Raw genomic sequence first — 21,591 nt, forward strand, 5'->3', positions numbered from 1 at the left:
TTTTTTTTTTGCCTTTATTTTCCTCCTTTAGGCAGTTAATTAACTGCAGTGTTGAGTTAGAAATGCCTCTATCCTGCAGTCTATTTGGCCTGTCCCTGCTCCCTATGGTCTTAAAAATCTCAACATTTTTGAAAATACCAACTGAGTACAGACAAAAGTATCTAAGATGCTGTTTTCCCTTCCTCCCCAGCTTGCTTGTCTTCTCCTTTTCTTGTAATGGAAAAGTAGAGTGCATGAAGCATAAATGAGACCCTTCCCTGAGAATTCACATAGAGGCATCAGACATGCTCAAAGGTCTATGCATGGTTTTGGGGGGTCTCTGAAATGCAGGAAACGGTATTCTTTTCCATTTCAGATCAGGCTTACTTCTAAATTAAGACATTTCTTTCACTTAGGTATTGACTAACACAAATAAAATACCCCAGATTAATCTCATTGTTGTTTAGCCTTTTCAGTCATGTCTGACTCTTTGTAAACTCATTTGAGCTTTTCTAAAGATTCTGGAGTGGTCCAGAATCCAGCTCATTCAACCAATGAGGAAACTAGGCAAAGGAGGTTAAGTTATTGCCCTGAGTCACACAGCTACGACATGTGTAAGGCCATATTTGAAGTCAGATCTTCCTGACTCCAGACCCCAAAGCTCTATTTATTTTGCCATCTAGTTGCCCTCAGATTAACTATTATCTCTATCACCAACTCTCCTCTTTTTCGATGACTCAATAATGTGACATAATGAAAACATCTCTGGATTTGGAACCAGGAGACCTAAATTCTAGCCCCAGCTCAATAATAAGTCATTTAACCTCTATGAGTCTCAGTTTCTCAAATAAAAAATTGATGGATTTGACCCAGCTAATATCTAAGGTCTTCAAAATTAAGTTATTTCTATTCCTTAAATGAAAGAATACTAGGGAAAAAAATGTCTTCTTCATTCCCTTTCCCACACTCATGATTTTTATTACTTTATTCTAATATCTCAGTCTTGGTGACTGATCTAATCTAAGCAAAGGAGCCCATACTAAAGTATCCTAAGAGGAAGGAAGCATCACTATGTAAGTTATTCCTGTACAGCAAAATGTCTGACTCCATAGACTACCTATGAAAACCAGCCTCACTACCTTTTCTTTGTATCTGTTTATATTTTCTTCCTGATACTGATCCTTCCTCCCCATCTCCATCCAGCTCTCAGCCTTTGAGAACTCACTACATGGTGCAGATAAATGTTTGAATTATGTCCTGTTTTAAGAATGAACAACATCTGTAAATGAATATCCCAATCAAAAAGACAAAAAAAAAGAGTGATTTGTTCAAAGGTTTTGGTAGCAGTTTTGTTTATAATTGCAAAAAATTGGAAACAGTCTAAGCATTCAGAAACAGGGAAATGGATAGATTGTGACACAATAATGGAATACCATAATGTATTAATGAATATGAAGAAAGAGAAGAAATCTGGAAAGACTTTTTATTAATTAATTAAGTGAAAAAAACAAAAGCAAAGGAATATAGGACACATTGCCCACTACCTGAAGCTAGATTTGAAATTGCATTCATATAGAAAATGCTTTCTACCAATGCAGAACAGCACCTTTTCTGTAACTTTTAGCCTTAAAGAGTTTTCTAGATCTCTGAAAGGTCAATTGGTTTGGTAACAGAGATGGGATTTGCACTCAAGACTTCCTGGATCCAAAGAAAGTTCTCTATATCCACTATGCCAAATTATCATGAGCAAAAATGAGAAATGAGAAGGAATGGACTAAGAATTCTGATGGAGACTCAGAGGGTAGAAGTGGAACAGTTTTATGATAATCCATGGGTTAAAATTAATCAATTTTAATTTAAATAATCCCCTAAGGAAGGAAGAGATATGAAAGGCATCACCTCCTGTTCACCCTTGTTTTTGTAGGAGTGGGAGTACCAAGGGTATGGAATATTTCATAAAATGTCAGCCTTTTTTCATGTGTTCATTGGCTTGGTTTTTTTCTCTTTTTATTCTTTGTAGTAGTAGATGATTCATTGGAAGGAGGAGGGGAGTGATACACTGGCAAGTGTGAGTTATGTGAAAAAATATTAAGAAAATACATATTTGTAAAGGAAAATAATCACTAAACATGTTTAGTTGTTTGTTAGTGTTTTAATAAAACAGGGGGAAAGGATGGAGAGAGAGAGAAGAGAGAGAAGGAGGGAGGGAGTAAGGGAGGGAGAGGGGGAGAGAGAGAGAGAGAGGGAAGGAGAGGAAAGGGGAGAGGGGAAGAGAGAGAGGGGAGAGAGAGAGAGAGAGAGAGAGAGAGAGAGAGAGAGAGAGAGAGAGAGGAGTATCCAGGAAGCCAGCTTGCCCTTAGATGTGTGCTGCCAGCAGTGTGTGAATGCTACACTCATCTTTAAGGTGAATGGTTTTCTCCCTCTGCAGAACCACTAAGGAGCAACTGACTTGTCCATAGCAGACATTCAATACATCTATGTTGTCTGATTCAATCGCTTAACAGCTCTGTCCAGGCTGTTAAAGAAATAACTGTGCTCAAATGGGAAAACGAATACATTCCCCTTAGAATGGCTAAAGAAAATGTTTCCTTTTGTCTTTGTACCCTCTAAGTCCCAGGTACCACCACCCCAATTGCTGACCTATTCTGATTATGGCATGCAAATGCCCATGTCACCACAAATGGTCCTGACTACGTAATGGCTCATTTTATTAAGAGTCCAAAGCCGGGGGGAGATGCCAAACCTCAAAGTGTGTCAGGCTGCTTAATACACAGCGCAGAGAATTTTTCCCTGGCAAATGTTCCTTTGCTCCTTTCAGTCGAAGATATATTTCCTCAAGATCGTGGTGCCCATCCTTTCTCCAGTTTCTTGGTCCAGAGCTGAAGCAGCACTTGTCTTGGGTATATAGCAAGATGTCATTGCTGAGAATGGGGAAAAGGAATACAAGAATAGCTAGCAGCAAACAAAGAACTGAGTCAGTGAAAAATATTAGTCACCCATCACTTGTTTTTATTAGCTTGTCATTTCAAGAACCTCACTCTCGAATCCCATAAATGGCAAATACACTCAGCAGTAGCGCCAGCAGCCACCCTAGCAAACCTGGATGTAAGCGCACGCACACACACCCCAAAGCTGACATTTTCATTGAGCTTGCTCCCTCCTACTTTCCACTAACCTCTTACCTTGCTAATAGCACTTGGAGTATAATACTCAAAACGCCTCTGCTGGTTTTCTATCCAGCAGTCATTATTTCTCTTCCTCCTTCTTTTCTTTCTTCTCCACTACCCCCTCCCCCCCCAACTCCATTCTCATGTACAGGCTTCACAGTGAGAACCCAGCACTGGGCATTTATAGGAAAATTGCTAAAATCGCAGCTAAGGTGAGATGGAGGGAAGAGCAGTGGAACCAAAATAAAGGTGTTTAAAAATAACCAAACCTGAATGAGATAATGGGAAAAATCCAGGGACAATTTCAGTGGGGCTGGTAAGGTGTCACAAATGACTAGAGAACAAAAGGGAAGAGATACACTGAGATTTCTTTAATATGGCAATTATTAAACACAAGAGAACTAGCATTTATCTGGTTCCTCTCCAATCAGAAGCCTTGAAGCCTCTGGAAGCTTCATTTGGTAGCCATCATGATTTTCCTCCAAATTTAAAGAGAGACAAATTGAGATGCTGAAGGTTACACAATTCTCTCTAGGTTTTCAGAACACGCAGAATTGAAGGCTACAGTAACAGCTTATGCAGGTCCCCCTGCCAAAAGCCTTCCCTAAAGAACTCTATGTTTCCTTGTGGCATTTAACCTTTACTACTTCTATTATGTTAAAATGAACTTGCTTAGTTTGGTCCCAAGGGATGTCCCTCTGGGAGAGGAGAAGAGGGATACAGGGAAAACACAGGTGATGGAGAACTAAGAGTTAACATTTTTTAAAATTTTCAATCACTTGCTTACATGTTGTTTCATAATTATTCTCTTTTTTTATGCATAGGTTTGCCTTTCCCAAATAAGCTGTTCAAATTCAGGACTTTATTTTTTATTTTTTTGTACCTCTTGTTTCTCCAAATTGTTTGGAAAAGGAATCTGCACAAGTTTTTCAAAAATACCCTTTGATTGATACATAGCAAGTACAAAGTTTCTCTGCTAATATAAATAATAATAATAATAACCTTATTAGTTTAGGTCTTCATCCCCTCTTACAACAGAATCCAATATGGCTTCCCTACTTCCAGTTCCTTTCCTCCCTAATCCACCTTTTATGTAACTGCAAAATTGCTCTTCCTAAAATCCAAGTATAACCATCTTATTCCCCTATTCAAGAAATGTAGGTGGCCTACCTATTATTTTTAGGACACAATATAAACTCTTCTGTTTTGAATTTAAAGACCAATCTGGATTCAGCCTATCTTCTAGAATGTTTCCACATCACTTTCCATCACATAATCTATATGCCACTTAAAGTAGCTCCCTTAACATTCCCATTACACAGCATTTCATACATTTGCACAGGCTTTATTCTCATCCCTGGGACTCTCTTCCTTCTCATTTCCCTTGGTGGTAATCCCTGTTTCCCTCCAAGGCTCCATTCAAGTACCACTTTCTATACAAGATCTTCCCTGATTCTCTGTCTCCACCCACCATCATCAATCAAGTTGTTAGTGTTCTCCCTCCCCTTTAAAATAAAATTTTATTTACTTACTTATGGACTTGTATTTGCTAGGTAGGATGTACGGTCCTTTAAGACTGGGATTGTTTAATCTTGTTTAGTTTTTGTATGCCTGGTTTGAAAAATAATACCTTCTGAATGGTATTGCTGTCCAGTTGCTTTTCAATCAGGTCCTATTCTTTGTGACCCTATTTTGCAGTTTTTCTTGGCAAAGATACTAAAGTGGTTTACCATTTCCTTCTCTGATTCATTTGACAAATCAGGAAACTGAGGCAAACAGAACTTAAGTGTCTTACCTAGCTTGTATCTGAGGCCAGATTTGAACTATAGCGGTGATTCCCAAAGTGGGCGCTACTGCCCCCTGGTGGGTGCTGCAGTGATTCAGGGAAGCAGTGATGGCCATGGGTGCATATTTATCTTTCCTATTAATTGCTATTAAAATTTTTAAAAAATTAATTTCCAGGGGGCTAAGTAATATTTTTTCTGGAAAGGAGACAGTAGGCCAAAAAAGTTTGGGAACCACTGAACTATAGGAAGATGAGTCTTCCTGAATCTGGACCTGGTGCCCTGTCTATACCACCCTGCTGGTACATAGTAAATATTTAATGAAAGCTTGTTATTTTAAATTGAATCAAAGATCATCTTTGTTTACTTTAGTAAAAACACTTTGTTTACTTGTACTATCTATTAAAATGTATGTATATACATATACATATGCTATATATACACATGTATATGTACATCTATGCATGCATGTGTATATGTGTGTGCTATATATTATATGAAGTCAAGTAACCATTCATATATTTGCATGTAAATACATATATGAATAATAAAAATAACAACAGCTCAGCTAGCATTTTTATGGCATTTCTAATTGCCAGTCATTGTGCTAAGTGGTTTTATAAATATCAGCTAATTTGAGTCTCACATCTACATCCAAATAGATGCTATATTATCCTCATGGGGCATCTATTGTGATGTAAATTCGAAAGCAGTCATTGTGGTTAGTCATTCCTGGTCCTCAACTAAAGTTCATTAAATGCTTCTCTTTTCTTTGTTGATTGGGAGAAGGGAAGAGTATAAGCATTTACAAAGTGCCTACTATGTACCGAGCTCTATGGTAAACATTTTTTACAAATATCACTTCATTTGATCCTCACAACAACTTTTCAAGGAAGGTGCTATTGTTATTCCCATCTTACAGATGAAGAAACTGAAGCAAACCAAGGTTAAGTGACTTGCCCAGAGTCACAAAACTTTAAATATCTGAGGCCATATTTGAACTCAGGTCTTTTTGACCCCCATCCCTGACCCTCTATCTAAGATACCACCTTGTAGAACAAACAATCAAGCTGTCCCCACCCCAACCTTACACTAAGTATTTGTTACAATGTTGACATAGGCAGATTAAAAGGAAAACATTCTTTTTACCTCTATAAAGAAAAGAAGGCTTTGAGAGTAACCATACATCTACCTTATTGTTGGCAACATGTGTCATTTCAAGGTATGGGAAGGCATGGGAAACAGAAAACTTGATAAACTCTAATGGTTTGGGTCAGGGATGGCAAACCTTTTAGAGACCATGTGTCTTTCCCGTCACGCCCCCCCTACAAACCAAGTGCCCTGCCCCACCTCCCTTTCTTACCCCAGACAGGGGAGGGAGGAAGTGTTCCCCTTGGGCTGCTGGGCAGAGGGGTGGGTAAATGAGAAATGTTCTCAGATGCCTGGAGAAGGGGATAGGAATAGCTCCATCCTGAATCCCTCTGGCTTTCTTGTAAGGAACTCTGGCAGGCAGTGGCACACGTACCCACAGGGAGGGCTCTGCATGCTTTAAAAGAATTCTTTGTTCTCTTTGATTTTTGTAAAAATGATAGGCGACTGTAAAATAATAGAGCAATGGATTGATTACGGATTATTAACTGATTTTAGATACTCTGCTTGCTGTGCCTATAAAGTATCTTCAGTTTATATTAGTGAAGTAAAGCTTATGAATGAACTTCTCTTCAGGGCTAGGTGCAAAGATGCTAATGAGACTTGTTATAAAAAATAAAATATTATATTGAAATATATAACGATAAAAGGATTTCTAACTCTAAGGGATTCTAACCCCACCTAAATAAAATTCCCTGCTTCCGCAAGAAACTGCCTCTCCTGTTTTTACAGGCTATAGTAATCCTTCCTGATCTGACTAACCCAATTTTTTACTATTCTATTCTAAATAAACCACCACTATTATCCTTATAACTCTTGAATTCACCTTTAAGTTATAAAGATAACCAAGGTGAGCTGGTTGAGTCTCAACAAGAATCAAGTTAGGACTCAGCCTTAGCAGACTCAGAGTCCAAACCAAAGACCAGGTTTTTCTTTGGTCTTCTCAGAGTTAAAACAATCTATAAAAACAGTGATAGTTTTTATAGTTGGAATAGTTCCAAAGTTGGGAAAGGAAAACACTTAACTCCTTCAGGTCTTTCTCTCCTTTCCTTCCACCTCAGACAGGAGAGAAATAGAGTCTCTGTGAGTGACTCTGCCAACTGCCAGAGACCAACTGCCACTACCAGAGAGAGAGAGTAACTGTCACAGAAAAAAACTGTTAGACTTAAAACTGAAGCTCTGGCTCAGTTCTGTTTGAAACTCCAGTTCTTTCTCAAGCCAGCTTCTCTACTTCTTATCTCTAAACCAGTGGTTCCCAAACTTTTTCGGCCTACCACCCCCTTTCCAGAAAAAAATATTACTTAGCCCCCTGGAAATTAATTTTTTTTAAATTTTAATAGCAATTAATAAGAAAGATAAATTCACCTGTGGCCATCACTGCTCCCCTGGATTGATGCAGCACCCACCAGGGAGCCATGAGGCCCACTTTGGGAATCACTGCTCTAAACTAATAAAACAATACTTATTTTCTCATATCATCCTTATAGTTTACACTCCTGAAAGGAAATCCTTTATTCTCTTTGCCTAGTTGGAGCTAACACTTTAGTTAACCTTAACTTAAGTACCTCACTAGATTGTGAAGGCAGAATTAACTCTCCTTTGTCCACCTTTTGATTAAATCACCACAAGCTTGGAGGAGCTCCAAACCACTTAGTGAATTCACACCCTCAGAAACTCAATCAGCCAGGAATCTGTAAACCCTTTTGATGAGTATTCACCCCTCCAGGAGGTAATAACTAGTTCCCACAAACACTGCCCCCTGGGCAGTGCTAGACAATTTGGAAGACAAGAAACCACTATAAAAGGCCCTGAATTTCTGGGACTAGTGAAGGAAGTAGACTCCAAGAAGGAAATCAGCTTCAAGAAGAAGTTGGACTTCAAGAGGGAAGTCAGTTTCAAGAAGAAGGTCAGCTCAAGGAAGAAAGTCGGTCTCAGGAATTACCTTCAGCTCCAGTCATTGTCTTGACCTGTCTCTTGGAAGGAATTTGGGTGAGTGGATAGCTGGCTTTCCCTTCCTGTCTTCTAGAGAGAGTTTAATTTCTGTTGAAGGTCAACATGTCCTGACTGAGTCAGGCACCAGAGCAATATTTAGTTAGATAGGTACTCTTTCCACCTTTTTTGTAAATAAAAATTATTAAAGGTCATTTTGACTTGGAGCAATAATACTTTGAATTGGTGACTACCATATTATTTAAATTTTTCATATATTTTAGGCAACCATTAAAATTTCATTCTTATAGTGCCCTCTTTAGTATACATGCCATAGATTCACCATCACAGTTTTGGGTAGTTCACCAAGTCCATCACTAGAGATCATTAGTCTCCAGTTCTATTAGCTTCAATGAAGCTGCTCCTAACCTTGTCTCACCCTCAAGTGAGACACAGCCAGGACGAGCTAGAAGAACCCTTGTCTTTCCTTTCTTCATTTTCTTTCTCTTCCTCTCTCCTAAGAATGCTGGGAAGAAGTAGGAATTCCCCAAGATACATTGAAACTAGCAAGAATCTTTGTTATGGTGGTGAGTGATATATAGTGTTAAAGTTCTTAATTAGTATAAAGGACTGATTTGGGAGTACAGACCTAGAAACTTCCCTATCAGCCCCAGGTTACAATCTCTCATCATCATCAGCCTGGACTTCTTTCATAGCTTTTGATGATTATGTAATAGGCATCTTATAAGTCTTTCCATATCCATTCTTTCTCCTGTTCTAATTCATCCTTCATTTCACTGCCAGACTTTGGTGTGAGGGGCTGGGTGTGGGTAAAGGTTCTAATTTCATCAGTGCTGGGAACTCCCATGATGGAAATTTCATCCACTGGAGAAGATAGGCAATTTTTCTGCTTGTCTTAGAAGTTTTCCTATGTGTTGAAGGCAAGGTTTGAACACAAGTCATTCTCAATCTATATAACCCTTTTTATTCATTATAGTCTGCTCTTTGCCAGACTAATAATCCTTAGAATCATGGTAATGTGGAGCTCAGGGAGGTGATAAGAAGGCATAAAAGGAGGGAATACCTCTCAACTGGAGAAGTATTTCATTTAAAATGAAAAGTCATTTATTTTTTAATTATTGATGAATAATTTCTGAAAATTTTTAGGAAGGAGAAGGGGAAAATAATTTAAGTCAAGGCAGTGAGTTGTCTCAGTGGATTAAGACCCAGGCCTAGAGAGAAGAGGGTCTGGGTTCAAATCTGACACCAGATATGCCTAGCTGTGTGTCATTTAACCTCAATTGCCTAGCCCTTACCACTCTTCTGCTTTAGAACCAATACTTAGTATTGATTCTAAGACAGAAGGTAAAGGTTTTTTTTAAAAAAAAGGTATTAAGTCCCTGCTATGTGCTGGGTGGGCAGCTAGACAGCTCAGTACTTAGATCACTGAATCTGGAATCAGGAAGACTTGAGTTCAAATCCAGTCTCAGATACTCACTTTGTGACTCTTGGCAAGCCACTAAAAATATTTGCCTCTGTCTCCTTATCTGTAAAATGAGCTGTAGAAGGAAATGGCCAGGTCTTCCTGACTCCATACTCAGTGGTCTATCCATTGAACCACCTAGTTGAGCCTATAAATTTAAATAACTATGTAGCATTCTTTTGTTAAGGCCTTAGAGTCCCTTTAATTCCCTGCTCTTAGATTAGCAACCAAGAGGCACCTATTTTCCAATGCCTGTATTCAAAATTGATCTAAATATCCTCTCTCTTCTGCTAGTCTACATTTGACTTTTATCTACAGAGGTGACTATGGAAGGCAAGGCTGCTCTGAGAAAAGAATCTACAGTCACCCTCATTCTTCCTTTTTCTTCCTTTTTACTCATTCATTTGCTACTTCCTATTCTCTAGATGCTTTCTTCTGTCCTTCTTCATAACTATCATATAATTATCTCCTCTCTGGGTCTCATCACCACAATCACCACCACCACATCTACCCATCTTCAGTTACATGACAATCTCTGAGTCAACCTGACAATCTGATATTCTTCATCTTTCTGTAGAGCCACTAAAGGGGGATGAATAGGGAATGGCCTTTCTATGGGTATTAGGACTAAGATCTCAGAGCAGTTGTTTGGCCATAATGTCATTCTCTTCTTTTAAAGTTGCTCTGGTTGATGTCCATGCCCAGCAGGTGGGTGGACAGTCAGTTTCTCTAGTCACTTAAGAACTCATTCCCTGCTCACTCTGACATTGGCTGCTAATAAACACTGTCCAAGAAACCCAACTGGGACACCAAAGTGAAAGCTAGTTAATGTTTTCAGGAGCTTCTTATAGATTTTTCTAATCAATCTGGACTTTGTCTTTCAATGAATTAGTTTTGGGTAGACAGCAATGAAAATAGATAGGAAGGGAAAGATATTAGAACTATTTTGGAGGGGTATTTATAGACCTGGAACTAAAGAAGACTAGAAAATTCATCTACCACCATAGTCCCTTTTTCAGATGTGAAAAATGAGGTTTAGAGGAATGAATTGATTTGCCCAAGGTCACACAAGGTATAAATGGCAAAGCCAAGATTTGAACCCAGGCTAGGTGGTATACTGGATACAGTGTAGAGCCTGGAGTCAGGAAGATTCATCTTTGTGAATTCAAGTCTGGTCTCAGATACTTACTAGCTGTGTGACCATGGGCAAGTCATTTAACCCTGTTTGCCTCATTTTCCTCATCTGTAAAATAAGCTGGAGAAGGAAATGACAAACCATTCCAGTATCCTGGTCCAGAAAGCCTCAAATGGGGTCATGAAGAATCATATACAACTGAACATTTTACTTCTCTTTCTGACTCCAAATTCAGCATCAGGACTTGGTAATCATTTGGCTATGAGAGTTGAAGGAGAAGGAAGAATTATAGATAAAACTAAAGTTTCACATATGTGGGCCTGATCAGTACACTTACCAGAAATATTGAAATCATAAGTGCCAACAGGTTTAGAGAGAAAAGTAAATGAGCTCAGCTGGAAATGTGGATGGGATATCTAGAATAGAAATATACTATAGGAAATCAAAGGTTTCCTATATGGAGCTATGAAAATTATATGGACTTAGGAGTCCAATACAACAAATGCTGGAAAATATAATTAATAAAAAGACAGTTCCTGTTCTCAAGGAACTTGCATTCTAACAGAGAGACAACACATAAAAGGAGGCAGGAAAACAGGGGAGAATGGAGCGGGAGAAAAGCCAACAGGATTCAAGGGAGTATGCAGGTGAAGGGACAATTTTTGTTGTTGTTGAGTTAAAAAGCAAGGCATCAGATACAAAGTGGAGTGAATTGAGTTCCATTTCTGCCCTCTATAAATAAAGGCATTGGGAGGAGTTTGGCATTGTGCCCTCCAATCAGAGGGGAAAGGGGGATGAGCCAGAAGCCTTGAGCATGGTAGTGAGTTTAGAAATGATGAGCTTATCCTGGGGTGGGGGGTTGCAACTAGGCAGGACAGCAGTTACAAAGTAGAATGGAGTCTTTGAGACAATTAATTAGGAAAGTAAAATTGGATGAGATTGACAAAGGGTCATGATGCTGTGGGAAAGGCAATGGATTTACAATGATCTGGATTCAAATGGAACATAGGATTTGAATCCAGATCCCATCCTTTTAAATCTCTTTATGATAAGCCAACAAAATTCCCTTTCTCTCTATTTCCTTTATCACTATCCTAGTACAGGCTCTCATTGCCACAAGTATAGACTCTTGTAATAGCCTCCTAATAAATGTTCCCATCATATCCACTCCCTTCCCCCTCCAGTTCCATTGTCATTCTGCAGTCAAAAATATGTTCATTATGTGCAGATCTAGTCATAAAATTTTCAATAGTTTACTATTGCTTACTGAGCAAATTTCAAACTATTTTTACCTGAAATTTAAGGTCTTCCAAAATCTGCTGCCCCTTCACTTTTCCATTCTTACTTCATGTTGTATTACTTTTCATACTCCATTTGTTCAGCCAAACTGAAATCCCTAATGTCACCTGACCATGCCCTTTTTCTTAGACTCTGTTTCCTTCCTCATCTATAAAATGAAGTGATTAAACTCAATGATCATTATCTTTTTAATTAACTCATTTGTTTGTTACATCAAAATTCACAGGTTATCTCCCACCCTCCCTTCTCTCTCCATACTATAAAAAGCATTCTTTAACAAAAAGATATGTTTATATAAAATGAAATCTTGGTATGTTTATATTATGTCAGTTCTTTCTCTGGAAGTAGACATACACAAGTCATTCTTCAAACAATATTTCTGTTAATGTATATAACTGTTCTCTGGGTTTCACTTGTTTCACTCTTCATAATTTCACATGGGTCTTTCCACTTTTATAAACCTTTACTTTCTGTTATAGGATTGATAATAATTTTAAGGCTGAAGAGTCGTAAGGATTGACGATGTGGAATCTAGAAGCCCCCAAACTTGTAGCCTAGGAAGATTTAATGAACCCCAGCTTACTTAGCTTAAAGGTAACAGCCTCAGGCTTGGACCTGTCACATGAGAGTTCCTCCCTAAGGAAAGCCCAAGCCCAAGCCAAGTAACTCTGGCTCAGTAGGCAGCATATCAGTCTCCTAAGCTGAAGGTCCTGAGTTCAATCCTGGGAAGGTGAGTGTGATATACTGGGAGAGGCTTCTGGAGACAAGAAGAGTCACTGGGCTTGGGCTTGGGCTTTCCTCAGGGAGGAACTCTCATGTGACAGGTCCAAGCCTGAGGCTGTCACCTTTAAGCTAAGTAATCTGGGGTTCATTAAATCTTCCTAGGCTACAAGTTTGGGGGCTTCAAGATTTCACATGGACAGGATCCAGGCAATTGTTTAAGTGACTTTCCCAGGGTCACATAGCTAGAAAGCATCTAAGCCAGATTCAAAATCCTTCCAACTCCAGGCCTGGCATTCTATCCACTGTGCTACCTTTCTACCCTCTTTCCATGTTTTGTTTTTTTTTTAATTAAGTTATTGTTTCTTACAGTGTGGTAATATTCCATCACAATCATATGCCACAACTTATTTAACCATTCTCCAACTGATGGGCATCCCTTCAATTTCCATGTGTTTTCTACACAAAGAGAGCTGTTATAAATATTTTAGAACATAAAAGTTCTTTTCCTTTCTCCCTTATCATCTTAGTTAATAAACCTAGTAGGGGTATTACTAGGTCAAAAGATAAACACAGTTTTTAAACTCTTTGGACATAGTTCACTAACAGAGCATTGGTGCCCCTTTCTAAACTAGTCATTTTGTCTTTTTGTCACTTTAACCAGGTATGAGATATACCTTTAAGAGGTATGAGATATCTCAGAGTTGTTTTGATTTGGATTTCTCTAATCATAATGATCTAGAGAATGTTTTCATCTACTTATATATAGCTTTGATGTTTTCATCCAAAACTATTGATGTGTTTTGACCCCTTATCAACTGGAAAATGGCTCATATTCTTATGAATTTGACAAAATTCTTTATTTTAGATAAGACCTTTATCTGAAAAACTCATATCTCATATTTTAGATATGAGATCTTTATCTGAGAAACAGTCTATAAAATCACGTTTCCCTCCCCCTCCCCCAATTTTTCTGCTTTCCTTTTAATCTTGGAAACATTTGTTTTATATTTATTAGTATGGATGATTTCTATTTCTTCCTATCTTATCCTTTATTCTTCCTCTACTATTCTTTCCCTTATCCCCTTGCCCTGCTTTTTTCTTAAACTATACACCTTTCTAAAAGATCTTCTCTTATCTTTTTCTCCTTATAAGTTAAGAAAAATTTTACTTTTTTATATTTATTATTTCTTCTTTAACCTAAACTTCTCAATCCACTGAACTACGCAGCTGCCCATAATGAAATCATTCTTAAGGCTTATATATAACATTTTCCCATGTGTGAAGTAAACAGTTTGACCTTACTAAATCTTTTATAATTGGTCTTTCATATTTATCTTCTTTTGTTTCTTGTCATTCTTGTAGATAACATTTTCCATTCAGTTCTGGTCTTTTCTTCAAGAATATCTGAAAATGTGGGCAGCTGGGTAGCTCAGTGGATTGAGAGCCAGGCCTAGAGACGGGAGGTCCTAGGTTCAAATCTGGCCTCAGACACTTCCCAGCTGTGTGACTCTGGGCAAGTCGCTTGACCCCCATTGCCTAGCCCTTACCACTCTTCTGCCTTGGAGCCAATACACAGTATTGACTTCAAGATGGAAGGTAAGGGTTTAAATTAAAAAAGAAAAAAAAAAAGAATATATGAAAACCTTTTACATCATTAAACATCCTTTTTTTGTTGTTGCATGATTTTATTCAGCTTTGCTGGGTAAGTTATTCTTGTTGTAAACCCAACTCCTTTGCTCTTCAAAATATTGTATTTTATTCCATGCCCTTAATTGTTTTAGTATGGAAGTTGCTATGTCTTGTGTTAACCTGAATGTAGTTCCACAGTATGTAAATTATTTCTTTCTAGTTGCATATAGTATTTTCTCCTTAACCTAGGGAGTTACAGTACTTAGCTATAATGTTGCTATGAATTTCCTTTTAGGATCTCTTACAAGTGGTGTTTAGTGGATTTTTTTCAAGTTCTACTTTATGTTCTAGTTTCAAAACTTCAGGGAAAATTTCCTTATTAGTTTCTTGAAGGATACTTTCTAAACTCTTGTTTTGATCATAACTTTCAGTTAGTCCAAAAATTCTTTATTGTCTCACCTTGATTTTTTTTCCAGTTCGGTTGCTTTTGTAATAAGATGCTTCATGTTCTCTACTATTTTTTCACCTTTTAAATTTAGTTTTATTATTTTCTGTTGTCTTAAAAAGTTGTCAGCTTCCCCTTACCCAGTTCTAATCTTTAGTGATTTATTTTGTTTGGGGATTTTTTTTCCTAATTGGTTTGCTTTTCTTTAATAATTTTATTGATTTTCTTGCATTTCTTTTTTCTTCTTCTTCTAATTCCCACCCCCACCCCCCGATCTCTCTTGTTTGATTCTTAAAGACATTTTAAAGCAATTCCAAAAACATTTTTTGGACGTGTCCATTTTGTTTTTCTTTGAAGTTTTGAAAGTGAGTGTTTTAATTTCACTGTCTTCTGAATTCAAACCCTGATTTTCTTTCTTTCTAAGCTATCCTGGGTTCTTTCTCTTTCATGTACTCATTTTTTCATTTTTTATTTTCATGAAGCTATTTTTTAATTGTTAACTGTCATGCTAGTGTTGGACACTTCTCCCTATGTGTATGGTTAACATATCAGGGTTCAGTTTTATTGTTGTTATTTCTTAAGCTCCTTGGGGGTCTTTGACCTCTTGATTCTTCTAATTTCTATATTATAAGTCTCCAGCAACAACATTAGCTCTTCCCACCTGCAGTTTTTGCAGGGGTTGTAAGCATCTTCTTTCCTCTCTGTCCTGGAGCCTTAATCAGGGACTCTTTTCTCCTAGACTTCTTGCCTCCCCTCAACCATACTCACTGGTGTGTGTGTTTGCTCTGTCTCCTCCTCCACATATAGGCTTCACAATCTTCTTCCAGTTAGCAACCCAATCCCCAAACAGTCAATTGAAACTCCCAGAGCTGAGGTTATTGCCTACAAAGGCCCTAATGTCTAATTGATTCAATTGTTAGACTGGTGCCTAGAACACTCCCAGATTCTTTCCAATTTGTTTCTCCCCAATTCTGCATTATTGTTGCTGCTTTAAAGACCACTCAGAATTTTTTGTTTGGGAATTTAGAGAGTGAGGTAATTCTCTATCCTATTCTGCCATCTTCCCACAATGCCCCTATTCTTAGTGACCTTTAATGTCCTTCTTTACCTAAATCTATTATCCTATGATCTAGTCATTAAAGTCCAACTTAACTACCCTCTCTTCCTTAGGTCCAGTCAGGCAATAAGGTGACAATGGATAGAGAATTGGATCTGGAGTCAGGAAGCCCCAAATTCAAATCTAGTCATTAGATACTTACTAGTGTTTGACGCGAGGCAAGTTATTTAAGCTCCGATCGCCTTAAATTCCTCCTCTACAAAATGAGAATAATAATTACACTTATCTCCAAGGGTTGTTGTGAGAACCTTTCCATTAACCTGACTTTTGCCTCAACTACATGGAGACCAAGGGTTAACTAAAGGTCCATTTTAGATCGATCTCAAACTATTATTTTATTATTTATGAACTTAAACTCTTCATCATGATATTTTATTATTGTCTCAAACTCCACAATATAAATTTAGTCCGAGAGATCCTAGCCTCTCTCTAAATGTTATAAATTTTCCTAACATGGCTCAGAGTGATTGTAATTGAAGTCATAACTTTTCATCTAAAATAAATTCCCTGCTGCCACAAAGAATGATATACCACATGGATCAAAAGAATCATTATATTACACCGAGATAATCATTATAATAAGGCATTCTGTGAATAAGTTTTGTATGCATTTGTATATGTACATTTTATCTCCCTCCAAAAGAATGTAAACTTCTGGAGGTTGGAGATTGTTTCATTTTTTCCTTTGTATCTGCAATGCCTAACAAAGTCTTTGACCCACATTAGATACTTAATAAATGTTTACTGATTGGATAATTTGTTCTTTCAATATATATTTATAAGTGATCACTATATACAGGACAACTAACTCACTCTTAGAGAATCAAAGATTAATCATACCTAATTCCTACCCTCAAGATTCTTGCCAGTTAATAGAAGAATCAAGACAAATACAATAAAATCATGTAAATACCCTGTAAGAGAATCAAACAAAGCATTATAAACAGTGCAGATGAGGGAAAAAAGACCTCTCGCTGGTGAGATCAAGGAAAATATAATGGAGTTCCTAGCCTCTGAGTTGGGCTTTGAAACATAGGTGGGATTTCAATAGGTGGATAATTGTGAAGGAAAGCATTCCAGAGAGAGATCGTAAAAGTAAAGCACAAAGTTAGGAAAATATAAGTCATGTCCTAGAAACAGTGATTTATTCAACTTGGTTGGAATGTAGGGAATGTATAGGAGAGTAGTGTGGCATAAGACTGCCACCCAAAGGTTTTCCAGGCACGTGTACCATGTAGCAGGGACATAAGACCTCATGGCTGCCATCACTTTTTCTCCTTTGTGAAGTGGTGATGACCATTGCTTGATGCTGCACCTCCTCCCACAGAAATTAATCCTGATCAAGCATGTATTATATTTCCTTTGTGCTTCTAAACAATGGCATCAACATAATCTGCCCATGGGTATTGATTACATACATAAAATTGACATTCCTGCTTTCCTAATTACAAAATACCTTACTGATTAGATAGTATATGCATAAGACAACAGTAGTTATGTTCCTGGAGATAGCACATCTCCTAGCATCCTCCCTTCCCCCAAATCAGTACAGATCTCCTATGACTCAGGGCCTAGGAGCAAACTTAACTTGTTCCATCTGGGGCTTATGGGTTGCTTCTTGTTCACTGGATGTCAAACCTATCATACATGTCTCCTATCAGTGGTGAACACCCCACCACCTGCATTCCTCTTCCTCAGGCTCTTTACATACACAATCACTCCCTAATCTGCATCCTTCAAGATCCTACTTAAATTTCAAATATTCCATAAAGTCTTCCTTGGTTCCCTCAGCTAGAGAAATTTCTCTTGTATCTGATCTAATATACTTTGTAAACTTCTTAAAAAATTTTAATTCAACTACCTAACTGCCATTGCCTTATTTGACTCTATTTTGAGGGCACAAACTCTCTTAATTCTCTTCCAATGTCTAACAAAGTTCATAATGAATGTATATTTGACATCTCCAGCCTTGCCCTGCCACTTAAGTTCTGGTTCTATATCACTAACTATGTAATGGTTACACTTACTGCAGGTGAAGCCTTGGGCAAATCACCTAACCTCTCTGGGCTTCTATTTCCTCATGGTTCTGAGGTCCATTTTAGAATCTTAATCTATTATTGTATTATTTATGATCCTTTTAAAAAATAAAGATATTTTATTTTTACCTATTACATATAGTAACAAATTTCCACATGAGTTTTCCAAAGTTGTATGATCCAAATTATCTCCCTCCCCTCATTATTTATGATCCTAAATTCTCCACCATTATATTTCATTGTCTCAAATTCCAACAAGCCTAATCCTTGATATGTCCCCTCCATGCCACCCCCCCAAAACACATCCTGTAGATTTACCTATTTCAATAAGCAAAATTATTAATTACTTAGATGTGTGGTAGGGGTTGGGGGGACAATAAATTCCATGAATTAAAAAAAAAAACTCATGGCAAAAGAAGGAAGGAAGGGAACTTGGGAAGCAAAAATCAAGAAAAGCAAACCTTTACTTTCATAGCATATAAAAAGGAATTAGAACAATATATTCTCCAAAAGAGTTATCCAAAAGACAATGGAGAAATGCATGGTGAGTATAAATTAGGTATAGTATACTTCTAGTAATGACCTATGCAAAAGGACATCTTTTACTGTTATGGAGGACATCTATGAGAATCCAAAAGACCAAACAATTGCTGATAGATTGTGAGGTCTTCACTTCAGTAAATTTATTCTATCAACCCAAGAAGATAAAGAATATCTATTATCAAGTCTATGTTATATATGATATGAATGGGCAGCCTATAGGACTGGTCTATCATTAGTTTACATGTATGTACATACATATATCATATACATTTATGTGTATATATAGTGTACATAGTCATAAATATAACGTGCACATATATGTTACATGTTTTCTGATTTTTTTTTACATAAATATCCTGAACAAAGCCTAATGATGGTCAGTGAAATAGGCCAAAAGATGAAAAAGGAGAAAGAGGGCTAGATTGTATCAGGGCAATTGCATAGCATTTTCAATGACCCCCAAACTTCTCTCTGAAACACAGATTCATCTCTTTTTCATCAGTCTGTTTCCAAATAAGCAGCATTGCCTAAAGCAGCATTGACAAAGTATTAGCATGAGTGCTGGGTGGGAATAAGAACTCAAAAACATTCACCAATGCTGGCCTAGAGAATTAAACAGCTGATCTGAGTTAGGAAGACCTGGGTTCAAGCCTCAAATCTGACATATACTATGTGATCCTAGGCAAGTCACTTATCCTCTCAATGCCCACCAGGTATTTTAAGATTATAAGAAGAAGAAAAGATGTGTTATCTGTGTTTGGTGGAGGAAATTCCTCATCAGGAACTCAATATGTCATTGAAATCACTGGTCTTGCTCTTCCCCTCACCTTCCATCAAATGTTTCTTGTCAAAATATTATATTGCCTAAAGTCATGAAATATCATGATTTCCAAAGAATCCAAATTTCACTTCGTCCAAAGAGGGACAGGGAGCCACATGATGAGTGTGTAAATAGGCCACAGAACATCACTACACAGAACAACACAGATAGAATGAGTACAAAAAGTTGCATGAAAAATATCATTAAAGAGATGTATGACTGAAAAAGGAGAAAGGCTGGTCATCTGGCAAGAGTAAAGAATGACAGATGGGCAGCCTGGTGTTGCACTGATATCCACAGAATGCTAAAGGATTTAAACAAAGGCCTCCAACACATTGGATAAGTTCTCCATGAAGGGTTTATGGGAGAACATAGATAAGAACCATAACGAAAAAACCTGGATGAGTTGTGATTTGCGCTGATAAAATGAATACTTTCATTGATGATATCCAGACCCCATTGAAATATTGAGTAATATTTTTACTCAATTTTTACATCAATACAATTTTATACTTAATATTTAGTGGAAAATTATCACTAGTATTTGACATTTTTTTATATACTCCTTGTTCATTTTTTTTGGAACACAAAATACTCTATGCAACCATTTAGGAAATGCTATCATTGGCACTGCACTCTGGAACCTTCAGACTCTGGGAGCTTCCTCTTTGGGCATGGCTTATGTATTGCAAGATTGCTGCAAGAATCTCTTGCACTTGCAAATCTACCTGAGGCAATCCTGGCAGTTGGGGGGAATAGAATGTTGACCCAGCCAGAGTTCTGGTCTCAGGGCCAAACTGTTAGAGCCTGAGACTATAAATATCGCTGGAGTACCAACTAAAGGGCTTTTGGTTTGGGGGCTTTTGCCTTTTGGCTGATTTCCTTTGACCTCTCCCTTGACAACCTGCTATCCCCTGGATCTCCCCATTGTGCCCTGGGAGGACGGACAACCTTAAACCAAGCCATCACCTCATTGAGTAATCTGCTAGACCCTATTACATCAAGGAAGTGAAATTTATCCCTAGCTGAGGGCTGGTTCCCTCAGCCTGACTTCTTCCTTCCATGCCCCCCCCCCCCCCCCCCCCAGCACTGGCTTCAACCCTAGCAATTAGTTACCACACCTTATCCTCTTCCCTCAGCTTACCCTTGCTTTAATAAACCCCCTTGGCATTTTATTCGAAGAGCTTCTGATGATTCATTGTGCCAACAACTAGGGCAAAGGCTGAAAAAGGAAAGAATAACTTTCCTTTATTTCCTGAGGGCTAAACCAGGCATCCATCTTGGTCAGGAAATGAACTAGCTTTCACTTCCTATAGGGTAGGAGTTTCTCTCCAGAAGGGAGGAGTTCTTTACTCCTCCCCTCATGGGAGCTTTAGAGATAGCAGGGAAGCTGAATAAAACCTGTCAGCCAGGTTCACATAACCTCTGGCTGACCCAAATTATCCTGTACTAAAAGATAGCCTCCCTGCCTAAAAGACTCAACTGAGACTACCCAGTGCCCTCAAATATTATCCTCATTAGCAGCATCATATTGTCTTTATTATACTTACAAGTCCAATTTGAATACCCACATGCCAGGTGCTTCACTGAACCCAGCTGGGAGTGTCCATTCTCCTTCTGCCAAATGGTAGCATCCACCCAGAACCAAAGGCTGATCAATGATTATGGACCACTACTACTTCTAGGTTTTACCCAGGGTACAGTGAATAGCCCAAAACACATAGGTAGAAATTCTAGCTATCAATGAAGAGCTAGCTAAAGAGATCACACCCACATATTCTGAGAGTGAAAATGCCATGAAGAGACTAAAATAAGACATCATTCATGTTCAAAGGTTAATCAGGGAAAGTTTGGCAGAGACAGAATGAAATGAAAGCCTCCTTCCATTTCTTTGTGAAGAAAGAACATTTATTTCTCTGGTGACTTTCAAAACATTCATGTGAATTCTTTATTTCCATTGTTCTAAGTTTCCTTTTTCTTTCTCCCATTCCCAACACATAATCTTTAAGAATAGAATGAAAGATGATTTTTGCAGTTGATATTATACTGTTTTTATTATATACTATATATTAATATCATATACGTTATACACATACATTATGTGTGTGTTTATATATGTGTGTATAGGTATATGCATGTTTTTTGAAGGTTAGTACTATATTTATATATGTTTTGAAGATGAGAGAAATATTTATATAGATATATATATCATCTTCAAAATAATTTGGATTTGACCAGCATTTCCTTTTTATTAAAAAATGAAAATAAACTTTATGTATATAAATTTCTAAAATGTAAATTAGTTATATATGTATATTGGGATATATACACACACACTGACTAGGATTTCACT

General features: G+C 37.6%; 1 pseudogene; it reads left to right on the top strand.

Annotated features, from left to right (window-relative positions):
- The first annotated feature begins 11,230 nt into the window (after window positions 1-11,230).
- On the top strand, window positions 11,231-21,106 carry LOC123254627 (annotated as a pseudogene).
- The last annotated feature ends 485 nt before the right edge of the window (window positions 21,107-21,591 follow it).

This window comes from Gracilinanus agilis, chromosome 1, assembly GCF_016433145.1.
Source record: "Gracilinanus agilis isolate LMUSP501 chromosome 1, AgileGrace, whole genome shotgun sequence".
In the NCBI taxonomy this organism is placed as follows: domain Eukaryota; kingdom Metazoa; phylum Chordata; class Mammalia; order Didelphimorphia; family Didelphidae; genus Gracilinanus; species Gracilinanus agilis.